Source organism: Diuraphis noxia, unplaced genomic scaffold, assembly GCF_037042655.1.
Source record: "Diuraphis noxia isolate RWA-SAM2 unplaced genomic scaffold, SU_Dnox_SAM2 contig0003, whole genome shotgun sequence".
Classification (NCBI taxonomy): domain Eukaryota; kingdom Metazoa; phylum Arthropoda; class Insecta; order Hemiptera; family Aphididae; genus Diuraphis; species Diuraphis noxia.
In genome coordinates this window covers 84,171,072-84,186,111 of record NW_028301713.1, presented here as the reverse complement: position 1 = coordinate 84,186,111, position 15,040 = coordinate 84,171,072, and positions in this window count along the sequence as shown.

Genomic DNA, 15,040 nt, shown 5'->3' with positions numbered 1-15,040 from the left:
AATTTTTTTACGACCTTTTTTATTCACCCAAATGTATTGTAAAGACGTGTTTTAGATGTAAAATAATGTGAACTTAACGATAAAAATATAAAAAGTATGATTAGTTCAATACAAATGACTTTAAACGATATTTAGCGGAATTATCACCATTTTTTACCAAATTTTTTCCCAAATTTTTTTTCTATTTTTTGTATTCACCCAAATGTATTGTAAATACGTGTTTTAGATGTAAAATAATGTGAACTTAACGTTAAAAATATAAAAAGTATGATTAGTTTAATAGAAATGACTAAAGACGATATTTAGCGGATTCATCACCTGTATTTCAAAATATTTTTACGACCTTTTATATTCACCCAAATGTATTGTAAAGACGTGTTTTAGATGTAAAATAGTGTGAACTTAACGATAAAAATATAAAAAGTATGATTAGTTCAATACAAATGACTTTAAACGATATTTAGCGGAATTATCACCATTTTTTACCAAATTTTTTCCCAAATTTTTTATCTATTTTTTGTATTCACCCAAATGTATTGTAAATACGTGTTTTAGATGTAAAATAATGTGAACTTAACGATAAAAATATAAAAAGTATGATTAGTTCAATACAAATGACTTTAAACGATATTTAGCGGAATTATCACCATTTTTTACCAAATTTTTTTTCTATTTTTTGTATTCATCCAAATGTATTGTAAACACGTGTTTTAGATGTAAAATAATGTGAACTTAACGTTAATAATATAAAAAGTATGATTAGTTTAATAGAAATGACTTAAGACGATATTTAGCGGATTCATCACCTGTATTTCAAAATTTTTTTACGACCTTTTATATTCACCCAAATGTATTGTAAAGACGTGTTTTAGATGTAAAATAATGTGAGCTTAACGATAAAAATATAAAAAGTATGATTAGTTCAATACAAATGACTTTAAACGATATTTAGCGGAATTATCACCATTTTTTACCAAATTTTTTCCCAAATTTTTTTTTCTATTTTTTGTATTCACCCAAATGTATTGTATATACGTGTTTTAGATGTAAAATATTGTGAACTTAACGATAAAAATATAAAAAGTATGATTAGTTCAATACAAATGACTTTAAACGATATTTAGCGGAATTATCACCATTTTTTACCAAATTTTTTCCCAAATTTTTTTTCTATTTTTTGTATTCACCCAAATGTATTTTAAATACGTGTTTTAGATGTAAAATAATGTGAACTTAACGATAAAAATATAAAAAGTATGATTAGTTTCATAGAAATGACTTAAGACGATATTTAGCGGATTCATCACCTGTATTTCAAAATTTTTTTACGACCTTTTTTATTCACCCAAATGTATTGTAAAGACGTGTTTTAGATGTAAAATAATGTGAACTTAACGATAAAAATATAAAAAGTATGATTAGTTCAATACAAATGACTTTAAACGATATTTAGCGGAATTATCACCATTTTTTACCAAATTTTTTCCCAAATTTTTTTTCTATTTTTTGTATGCACCCAAATGTATTGTAAATACGTGTTTTAGATGTAAAATAATGTGAACTTAACGATAAAAATATAAAAAGTATGATTAGTTCAATACAAATGACTTTAAACGATATTTAGCGGAATTATCACCATTTTTTACCAAATTTTTTTTCTATTTTTTGTATTCACCCAAATGTATTGTAAACACGTGTTTTAGATGTAAAATAATGTGAACTTAACTTTAAAAATATAAAAAGTATGATTAGTTTAATAGAAATGACTTAAGACGATATTTAGCGGATTCATCACCTGTATTTCAAAATTTTTTTACGACCTTTTATATTCACCCAAATGTATTGTAAAGACGTGTTTTAGATGTAAAATAGTGTGAACTTAACGATAAAAATATAAAAAGTATGATTAGTTCAATACAAATGACTTTAAACAATATTTAGCGGAATTATCACCATTTTTTACCAAATTTTATCCCAAATTTTTTTTCTATTTTTTTTATTCATCCAAATGTATTGTAAACACGTGTTTTAGATGTAAAATAATGTGAACTTAACGTTAATAATATAAAAAGTATGATTAGTTTAATAGAAATGACTTAAGACGATATTTAGCGGATTCATCACCTGTATTTCAAAATTTTTTTACGACCTTTTATATTCACCCAAATGTATTGTAAAGACGTGTTTTAGATGTAAAATAATGTGAGCTTAACGATAAAAATATAAAAAGTATGATTAGTTCAATACAAATGACTTTAAACGATATTTAGCGGAATTATCACCATTTTTTACCAAATTTTTTCCCAAATTTTTTTTTCTATTTTTTGTATTCACCCAAATGTATTGTATATACGTGTTTTAGATGTAAAATATTGTGAACTTAACGATAAAAATATAAAAAGTATGATTAGTTCAATACAAATGACTTTAAACGATATTTAGCGGAATTATCACCATTTTTTACCAAATTTTTTCCCAAATTTTTTTTCTATTTTTTGTATTCACCCAAATGTATTTTAAATACGTGTTTTAGATGTAAAATAATGTGAACTTAACGATAAAAATATAAAAAGTATGATTAGTTCAATACAAATGACTTTAAACGATATTTAGCGGAAATATCACCATTTTTTACCAAATTTTTTCCCAAATTTTTTATCTATTTTTTGTATTCACCCAAATGTATTGTAAATACGTGTTTTAGATGTAAAATAATGTGAACTTAACGATAAAAATATAAAAAGTATGATTAGTTCAATACAAATGACTTTAAACGATATTTAGCGGAATTATCACCATTTTTTACCCAATTTTTTCCCAAATTTTTTTTCTATTTTTTGTATTCAACCAAATGTATTTTAAATACGTGTTTTAGATGTAAAATAATGTGAACTAAACGTTAAAAATATAAAAAGTATGATTAGTTTCATAGAAATGACTTAAGACGATATTTAGCGGATTCATCACCTGTATTTCAAAATTTTTTTACGACCTTTTTTATTCACCCAAATGTATTGTAAAGACGTGTTTTAGATGTAAAATAATGTGAACTTAACGATAAAAATATAAAAAGTATGATTAGTTCAATACAAATGACTTTAAACGATATTTAGCGGAATTATCACCATTTTTTACCAAATTTTTTCCCAAATTTTTTTTCTATTTTTTGTATTCATCCAAATGTATTGTAAACACGTGTTTTAGATGTAAAATAATGTGAACTTAACGTTAATAATATAAAAAGTATGATTAGTTTAATAGAAATGACTTAAGACGATATTTAGCGGATTCATCACCTGTATTTCAAAATTTTTTTACGACCTTTTATATTCACCCAAATGTATTGTAAATACGTGTTTTAGATGTAAAATAATGTGAGCTTAACGATAAAAATATAAAAAGTATGATTAGTTCAATACAAATGACTTTAAACGATATTTAGCGGAATTATCACCATTTTTTACCAAATTTTTTCCCAAATTTTTTTTCTATTTTTTGTATGCACCCAAATGTATTGTAAATACGTGTTTTAGATGTAAAATAATGTGAACTTAACGATAAAAATATAAAAAGTATGATTAGTTCAATACAAATGACTTTAAACGATATTTAGCGGAATTATCACCATTTTTTACCAAATTTTTTTTCTATTTTTTGTATTCACCCAAATGTATTGTAAACACGTGTTTTAGATGTAAAATAATGTGAACTTAACTTTAAAAATATAAAAAGTATGATTAGTTTAATAGAAATGACTTAAGACGATATTTAGCGGATTCATCACCTGTATTTCAAAATTTTTTTACGACCTTTTATATTCACCCAAATGTATTGTAAAGACGTGTTTTAGATGTAAAATAGTGTGAACTTAACGATAAAAATATAAAAAGTATGATTAGTTCAATACAAATGACTTTAAACAATATTTAGCGGAATTATCACCATTTTTTACCAAATTTTATCCCAAATTTTTTTTCTATTTTTTGTATTCATCCAAATGTATTGTAAACACGTGTTTTAGATGTTAAATAATGTGAACTTAACGTTAATAATATAAAAAGTATGATTAGTTTAATAGAAATGACTTAAGACGATATTTAGCGGATTCATCACCTGTATTTCAAAATTTTTTTACGACCTTTTATATTCACCCAAATGTATTGTAAATACGTGTTTTAGATGTAAAATAATGTGAGCTTAACGATAAAAATATAAAAAGTATGATTAGTTCAATACAAATGACTTTAAACGATATTTAGCGGAATTATCACCATTTTTTACCAAATTTTTTCCCAAATTTTTTTTCTATTTTTTGTATTCACCCAAATGTATTGTAAATACGTGTTTTAGATGTAAAATAATGTGAACTTAACGTTAAAAATATAAAAAGTATGATTAGTTTAATAGAAATGACTAAAGACGATATTTAGCGGATTCATCACCTGTATTTCAAAATATTTTTACGACCTTTTATATTCACCCAAATGTATTGTAAAGACGTGTTTTAGATGTAAAATAATGTGAACTTAATGATAAAAATATAAAAAGTATGATTAGTTCAATACAAATGACTTTAAACGATATTTAGCGGAATTATCACCATTTTTTACCAAATTTTTTCCCAAATTTTTTATCTATTTTTTGTATTCACCCAAATGTATTGTAAATACGTGTTTTAGATGTAAAATAATGTGAACTTAACGATAAAAATATAAAAAGTATGATTAGTTCAATACAAATGACTTTAAACGATATTTAGCGGAATTATCACCATTTTTTACCCAATTTTTTCCCAAATTTTTTTTCTATTTTTTGTATTCACCCAAATGTATTGTAAACACGTGTTTTAGATGTAAAATAATGTGAACTTAACGTTAAAAATATAAAAAGTATGATTAGTTTAATAGAAATGACTTAAGACGATATTTAGCGGATTCATCACCTGTATTTCAAAATTTTTTTACGACCTTTTATATTCACCCAAATGTATTGTAAAGACGTGTTTTAGATGTAAAATAATGTGAACTTAACGATAAAAATATAAAAAGTATGATTAGTTCAATACAAATGACTTTAAACGATATTTAGCGGAATTATCACCATTTTTTACCAAATTTTTTCCCAAATTTTTTATCTATTTTTTGTATTCACCCAAATGTATTGTAAATACGTGTTTTAGATGTAAAATAATGTGAACTTAACGATAAAAATATAAAAAGTATGATTAGTTCAATACAAATGACTTTAAACGATATTTAGCGGAATTATCACCATTTTTTACCAAATTTTTTCCCAAATTTTTTTTCTATTTTTTGTATTCACCCAAATGTATTGTAAATACGTGTTTTAGATGTAAAATAATGTGAACTTAACGTTAAAAATATAAAAAGTATGATTAGTTTAATAGAAATGACTAAAGACGATATTTAGCGGATTCATCACGTGTATTTCAAAATATTTTTACGACCTTTTATATTCACCCAAATGTATTGTAAAGACGTGTTTTAGATGTAAAATAATGTGAACTTAACGATAAAAATATAAAAAGTATGATTAGTTCAATACAAATGACTTTAAACGATATTTAGCGGAATTATCACCATTTTTTACCAAATTTTTTCCCAAATTTTTTATCTATTTTTTGTATTCACCCAAATGTATTGTAAATACGTGTTTTAGATGTAAAATAATGTGAACTTAACGATAAAAATATAAAAAGTATGATTAGTTCAATACAAATGACTTTAAACGATATTTAGCGGAATTATCACCATTTTTTACCAAATTTTTTTTCTATTTTTTGTATTCATCCAAATGTATTGTAAACACGTGTTTTAGATGTAAAATAATGTGAACTTAACGTTAAAAATATAAAAAGTATGATTAGTTTAATAGAAATGACATAAGACGATATTTAGCGGATTCATCACCTGTATTTCAAAATTTTTTTACGACCTTTTATATTCACCCAAATGTATTGTAAAGACGTGTTTTAGATGTAAAATAATGTGAACTTAACGATAAAAATATAAAAAGTATGATTAGTTCAATACAAATGACTTTAAACGATATTTAGCGGAATTATCACCATTTTTTACCAAATTTTTTCCCAAATTTTTTTTCTATTTTTTGTATTCACCCAAATGTATTGTAAATACGTGTTTTAGATGTAAAATATTGTGAACTTAACGATAAAAATATAAAAAGTATGATTAGTTCAATACAAATGACTTTAAACGATATTTAGCGGAATTATCACCATTTTTTACCAAATTTTTTCCCAAATTTTTTTTCTATTTTTTGTATTCACCCAAATGTATTGTAAATACGTGTTTTAGATGTAAAATAATGTGAACTTAACGATAAAAATATAAAAAGTATGATTAGTTCAATACAAATGACTTTAAACGATATTTAGCGGAATTATCACCATTTTTTACCAAATTTTTTTTCTATTTTTTGTATTCACCCAAATGTATTGTAAACACGTGTTTTAGATGTAAAATAATGTGAACTTAACGTTAAAAATATAAAAAGTATGATTAGTTTCATAGAAATGACTTAAGACGATATTTAGCGGATTCATCACCTGTATTTCAAAATTTTTTTACGACCTTTTATATTCACCCAAATTTATTGTAAACACGTGTTTTAGATGTAAAATAATGTGAACTTAACGTTAAAAATATAAAAAGTATGATTAGTTTAATAGAAATGACTTAAGACGATATTTAGCGGATTCATCACCTGTATTTCAAAATTTTTTTACGACCTTTTATATTCACCCAAATGTATTGTAAAGACGTGTTTTAGATGTAAAATTATGTGAACTTAACGATAAAAATATAAAAATTATGATTAGTTCAATACAAATGACTTTAAACGATATTTAGCGGAATTATCACCATTTTTTACCCAATTTTTTCCCAAATTTTTTTTCTATTTTTTGTATTCACCCAAATGTATTGTAAATACGTGTTTTAGATGTAAAATAATGTGAACTTAACGTTAAAAATATAAAAAGTATGATTAGTTTAATAGAAATGACTAAAGACGATATTTAGCGGATTCATCACCTGTATTTCAAAATATTTTTACGACCTTTTATATTCACCCAAATGTATTGTAAAGACGTGTTTTAGATGTAAAATAATGTGAACTTAATGATAAAAATATAAAAAGTATGATTAGTTCAATACAAATGACTTTAAACGATATTTAGCGGAATTATCACCATTTTTTACCAAATTTTTTATCTATTTTTTGTATTCACCCAAATGTATTGTAAATACGTGTTTTAGATGTAAAATAATGTGAACTTAACGATAAAAATATAAAAAGTATGATTAGTTCAATACAAATGACTTTAAACGATATTTAGCGGAATTATCACCATTTTTTACCAAATTTTTTTTCTATTTTTTGTATTCATCCAAATGTATTGTAAACACGTGTTTTAGATGTAAAATAATGTGAACTTAACGTTAAAAATATAAAAAGTATGATTAGTTTAATAGAAATGACTTAAGACGATATTTAGCGGATTCATCACCTGTATTTCAAAATTTTTTTACGACCTTTTATATTCACCCAAATGTATTGTAAAGACGTGTTTTAGATGTAAAATAATGTGAACTTAACGATAAAAATATAAAAAGTATGATTAGTTCAATACAAATGACTTTAAACGATATTTAGCGGAATTATCACCATTTTTTACCCAATTTTTTCCCAAATTTTTTTTCTATTTTTTGTATTCACCCAAATGTATTGTAAATACGTGTTTTAGATGTAAAATAATGTGAACTTAACGATAAAAATATAAAAAGTATGATTAGTTCAATACAAATGACTTTAAACGATATTTAGCGGAATTATCACCATTTTTTACCAAATTTTTTTTCTATTTTTTGTATTCACCCAAATGTATTGTAAACACGTGTTTTAGATGTAAAATAATGTGTACTTAACGTTAAAAATATAAAAAGTATGATTAGTTTCATAGAAATGACTTAAGACGATATTTAGCGGATTCATCACCTGTATTTCAAAATTTTTTTACGACCTTTTATATTCACCCAAATTTATTGTAAACACGTGTTTTAGATGTAAAATAATGTGAACTTAACGTTAAAAATATAAAAAGTATGATTAGTTTAATAGAAATGACTTAAGACGATATTTAGCGGATTCATCACCTGTATTTCAAAATTTTTTTACGACCTTTTATATTCACCCAAATGTATTGTAAAGACGTGTTTTAGATGTAAAATTATGTGAACTTAACGATAAAAATATAAAAATTATGATTAGTTCAATACAAATGACTTTAAACGATATTTAGCGGAATTATCACCATTTTTTACCCAATTTTTTCCCAAATTTTTTTTCTATTTTTTGTATTCACCCAAATGTATTGTAAATACGTGTTTTAGATGTAAAATAATGTGAACTTAACGTTAAAAATATAAAAAGTATGATTAGTTTAATAGAAATGACTAAAGACGATATTTAGCGGATTCATCACCTGTATTTCAAAATTTTTTTACGACCTTTTATATTCACCCAAATGTATTGTAAAGACGTGTTTTAGATGTAAAATTATGTGAACTTAACGATAAAAATATAAAAAGTATGATTAGTTTAATAGAAATGACTTAAGACGATATTTAGCGGATTCATCACCTGTATTTCAAAATTTTTTTACGACCTTTTATATTCACCCAAATGTATTGTAAAGACGTGTTTTAGATGTAAAATTATGTGAACTTAACGATAAAAATATAAAAAGTATGATTAGTTCAATACAAATGACTTTAAACGATATTTAGCGGAATTATCACCATTTTTTACCCAATTTTTTCCCAAATTTTTTTTCTATTTTTTGTATTCACCCAAATGTATTGTAAATACGTGTTTTAGATGTAAAATAATGTGAACTTAACGTTAAAAATATAAAAAGTATGATTAGTTTAATAGAAATGACTAAAGACGATATTTAGCGGATTCATCACCTGTATTTCAAAATATTTTTACGACCTTTTATATTCACCCAAATGTATTGTAAAGACGTGTTTTAGATGTAAAATAATGTGAACTTAACGATAAAAATATAAAAAGTATGATTAGTTCAATACAAATGACTTTAAACGATATTTAGCGGAATTATCACCATTTTTTACCAAATTTTTTCCCAAATTTTTTATCTATTTTTTGTATTCACCCAAATGTATTGTAAATACGTGTTTTAGATGTAAAATAATGTGAACTTAACGATAAAAATATAAAAAGTATGATTAGTTCAATACAAATGACTTTAAACGATATTTAGCGGAATTATCACCATTTTTTACCAAATTTTTTTTCTATTTTTTGTATTCATCCAAATGTATTGTAAACACGTGTTTTAGATGTAAATTAATGTGAACTTAACGTTAAAAATATAAAAAGTATGATTAGTTTAATAGAAATGACTTAAGATGATATTTAGCGGTTTCATCACCTGTATTTCAAAATTTTTTTACGACCTTTTATATTCACCCAAATGTATTGTAAATACGTGTTTTAGATGTAAAATAATGTGAACTTAACGATAAAAATATAAAAAGTATGATTAGTTCAATACAAATGACTTTAAACGATATTTAGCGGAATTATCACCATTTTTTACCAAATTTTTTCCCAAATTTTTTTTCTATTTTTTGTATTCACCCAAATGTATTGTAAATACGTGTTTTAGATGTAAAATATTGTGAACTTAACGATAAAAATATAAAAAGTATGATTAGTTCAATACAAATGACTTTAAACGATATTTAGCGGAATTATCACCATTTTTTACCAAATTTTTTCCCAAATTTTTTTTCTATTTTTTGTATTCACCCAAATGTATTTTAAATACGTGTTTTAGATGTAAAATAATGTGAACTTAACGATAAAAATATAAAAAGTATGATTAGTTCAATACAAATGACTTTAAACGATATTTAGCGGAAATATCACCATTTTTTACCAAATTTTTTCCCAAATTTTTTATCTATTTTTTGTATTCACCCAAATGTATTGTAAATACGTGTTTTAGATGTAAAATAATGTGAACTTAACGATAAAAATATAAAAAGTATGATTAGTTCAATACAAATGACTTTAAACGATATTTAGCGGAATTATCACCATTTTTTACCCAATTTTTTCCCAAATTTTTTTTCTATTTTTTGTATTCAACCAAATGTATTTTAAATACGTGTTTTAGATGTAAAATAATGTGAACTAAACGTTAAAAATATAAAAAGTATGATTAGTTTCATAGAAATGACTTAAGACGATATTTAGCGGATTCATCACCTGTATTTCAAAATTTTTTTACGACCTTTTATATTCACCCAAATGTATTGTAAAGACGTGTTTTAGATGTAAAATAATGTGAACTTAACGATAAAAATATAAAAAGTATGATTAGTTCAATATAAATGACTTTAAACGATATTTAGCGGAATTATCACCATTTTTTACCCAATTTTTTCCCAAATTTTTTTTCTATTTTTTGTATTCACCCAAATGTATTGTAAATACGTGTTTTAGATGTAAAATAATGTGAACTTAACGTTAAAAATATAAAAAGTATGATTAGTTTAATAGAAATGACTAAAGACGATATTTAGCGGATTCATCACCTGTATTTCAAAATATTTTTACGACCTTTTATATTCACCCAAATGTATTGTAAAGACGTGTTTTAGATGTAAAATAGTGTGAACTTAACGATAAAAATATAAAAAGTATGATTAGTTCAATACAAATGACTTTAAACGATATTTAGCGGAATTATCACCATTTTTTACCAAATTTTTTCCCAAATTTTTTATCTATTTTTTGTATTCACCCAAATGTATTGTAAATACGTGTTTTAGATGTAAAATAATGTGAACTTAACGATAAAAATATAAAAAGTATGATTAGTTCAATACAAATGACTTTAAACGATATTTAGCGGAATTATCACCATTTTTTACCAAATTTTTTTTCTATTTTTTGTATTCATCCAAATGTATTGTAAACACGTGTTTTAGATGTAAAATAATGTGAACTTAACGTTAATAATATAAAAAGTATGATTAGTTTAATAGAAATGACTTAAGACGATATTTAGCGGATTCATCACCTGTATTTCAAAATTTTTTTACGACCTTTTATATTCACCCAAATGTATTGTAAAGACGTGTTTTAGATGTAAAATAATGTGAGCTTAACGATAAAAATATAAAAAGTATGATTAGTTCAATACAAATGACTTTAAACGATATTTAGCGGAATTATCACCATTTTTTACCCAATTTTTTCCCAAATTTTTTTTCTATTTTTTGTATTCAACCAAATGTATTTTAAATACGTGTTTTAGATGTAAAATAATGTGAACTAAACGTTAAAAATATAAAAAGTATGATTAGTTTCATAGAAATGACTTAAGACGATATTTAGCGGATTCATCACCTGTATTTCAAAATTTTTTTACGACCTTTTTTATTCACCCAAATGTATTGTAAAGACGTGTTTTAGATGTAAAATAATGTGAACTTAACGATAAAAATATAAAAAGTATGATTAGTTCAATACAAATGACTTTAATCGATATTTAGCGGAATTATCACCATTTTTTACCAAATTTTTTCCCAAATTTTTTTTCTATTTTTTGTATTCACCCAAATGTATTGTAAATACGTGTTTTAGATGTAAAATAATGTGAACTTAACGTTAAAAATATAAAAAGTATGATTAGTTTAATAGAAATGACTAAAGACGATATTTAGCGGATTCATCACCTGTATTTCAAAATATTTTTACGACCTTTTATATTCACCCAAATGTATTGTAAAGACGTGTTTTAGATGTAAAATAGTGTGAACTTAACGATAAAAATATAAAAAGTATGATTAGTTCAATACAAATGACTTTAAACGATATTTAGCGGAATTATCACCATTTTTTACCAAATTTTTTCCCAAATTTTTTATCTATTTTTTGTATTCACCCAAATGTATTGTAAATACGTGTTTTAGATGTAAAATAATGTGAACTTAACGATAAAAATATAAAAAGTATGATTAGTTCAATACAAATGACTTTAAACGATATTTAGCGGAATTATCACCATTTTTTACCAAATTTTTTTTCTATTTTTTGTATTCATCCAAATGTATTGTAAACACGTGTTTTAGATGTAAAATAATGTGAACTTAACGTTAATAATATAAAAAGTATGATTAGTTTAATAGAAATGACTTAAGACGATATTTAGCGGATTCATCACCTGTATTTCAAAATTTTTTTACGACCTTTTATATTCACCCAAATGTATTGTAAAGACGTGTTTTAGATGTAAAATAATGTGAGCTTAACGATAAAAATATAAAAAGTATGATTAGTTCAATACAAATGACTTAAGACGATATTTAGCGGATTCATCACCTGTATTTCAAAATTTTTTTACGACCTTTTATATTCACCCAAATGTATTGTAAAGACGTGTTTTAGATGTAAAATTATGTGAACTTAACGATAAAAATATAAAAAGTATGATTAGTTCAATACAAATGACTTTAAACGATATTTAGCGGAATTATCACCATTTTTTACCCAATTTTTTCCCAAATTTTTTTTCTATTTTTTGTATTCACCCAAATGTATTGTAAATACGTGTTTTAGATGTAAAATAATGTGAACTTAACGTTAAAAATATAAAAAGTATGATTAGTTTAATAGAAATGACTAAAGACGATATTTAGCGGATTCATCACCTGTATTTCAAAATATTTTTACGACCTTTTATATTCACCCAAATGTATTGTAAAGACGTGTTTTAGATGTAAAATAATGTGAACTTAACGATAAAAATATAAAAAGTATGATTAGTTCAATACAAATGACTTTAAACGATATTTAGCGGAATTATCACCATTTTTTACCAAATTTTTTCCCAAATTTTTTATCTATTTTTTGTATTCACCCAAATGTATTGTAAATACGTGTTTTAGATGTAAAATAATGTGAACTTAACGATAAAAATATAAAAAGTATGATTAGTTCAATACAAATGACTTTAAACGATATTTAGCGGAATTATCACCATTTTTTACCAAATTTTTTTTCTATTTTTTGTATTCATCCAAATGTATTGTAAACACGTGTTTTAGATGTAAATTAATGTGAACTTAACGTTAAAAATATAAAAAGTATGATTAGTTTAATAGAAATGACTTAAGATGATATTTAGCGGTTTCATCACCTGTATTTCAAAATTTTTTTACGACCTTTTATATTCACCCAAATGTATTGTAAATACGTGTTTTAGATGTAAAATAATGTGAACTTAACGATAAAAATATAAAAAGTATGATTAGTTCAATACAAATGACTTTAAACGATATTTAGCGGAATTATCACCATTTTTTACCAAATTTTTTCCCAAATTTTTTTTCTATTTTTTGTATTCACCCAAATGTATTGTAAATACGTGTTTTAGATGTAAAATATTGTGAACTTAACGATAAAAATATAAAAAGTATGATTAGTTCAATACAAATGACTTTAAACGATATTTAGCGGAATTATCACCATTTTTTACCAAATTTTTTCCCAAATTTTTTTTCTATTTTTTGTATTCACCCAAATGTATTTTAAATACGTGTTTTAGATGTAAAATAATGTGAACTTAACGATAAAAATATAAAAAGTATGATTAGTTCAATACAAATGACTTTAAACGATATTTAGCGGAAATATCACCATTTTTTACCAAATTTTTTCCCAAATTTTTTATCTATTTTTTGTATTCACCCAAATGTATTGTAAATACGTGTTTTAGATGTAAAATAATGTGAACTTAACGATAAAAATATAAAAAGTATGATTAGTTCAATACAAATGACTTTAAACGATATTTAGCGGAATTATCACCATTTTTTACCCAATTTTTTCCCAAATTTTTTTTCTATTTTTTGTATTCACCCAAATGTATTGTAAATACGTGTTTTAGATGTAAAATAATGTGAACTTAACGTTAAAAATATAAAAAGTATGATTAGTTTAATAGAAATGACTAAAGACGATATTTAGCGGATTCATCACCTGTATTTCAAAATATTTTTACGACCTTTTATATTCACCCAAATGTATTGTAAAGACGTGTTTTAGATGTAAAATAGTGTGAACTTAACGATAAAAATATAAAAAGTATGATTAGTTCAATACAAATGACTTTAAACGATATTTAGCGGAATTATCACCATTTTTTACCAAATTTTTTCCCAAATTTTTTATCTATTTTTTGTATTCACCCAAATGTATTGTAAATACGTGTTTTAGATGTAAAATAATGTGAACTTAACGATAAAAATATAAAAAGTATGATTAGTTCAATACAAATGACTTTAAACGATATTTAGCGGAATTATCACCATTTTTTACCAAATTTTTTTTCTATTTTTTGTATTCATCCAAATGTATTGTAAACACGTGTTTTAGATGTAAAATAATGTGAACTTAACGTTAATAATATAAAAAGTATGATTAGTTTAATAGAAATGACTTAAGACGATATTTAGCGGATTCATCACCTGTATTTCAAAATTTTTTTACGACCTTTTATATTCACCCAAATGTATTGTAAAGACGTGTTTTAGATGTAAAATAATGTGAGCTTAACGATAAAAATATAAAAAGTATGATTAGTTCAATACAAATGACTTTAAACGATATTTAGCGGAATTATCACCATTTTTTACCAAATTTTTTCCCAAATTTTTTTTCTATTTTTTGTATTCACCCAAATGTATTGTAAATACGTGTTTTAGATGTAAAATATTGTGAACTTAACGATAAAAATATAAAAAGTATGATTAGTTCAATACAAATGACTTTAAACGATATTTAGCGGAAATATCACCATTTTTTACCAAATTTTTTCCCAAATTTTTTATCTATTTTTTGTATTCACCCAAATGTATTGTAAATACGTGTTTTAGATGTAAAATAATGTGAACTT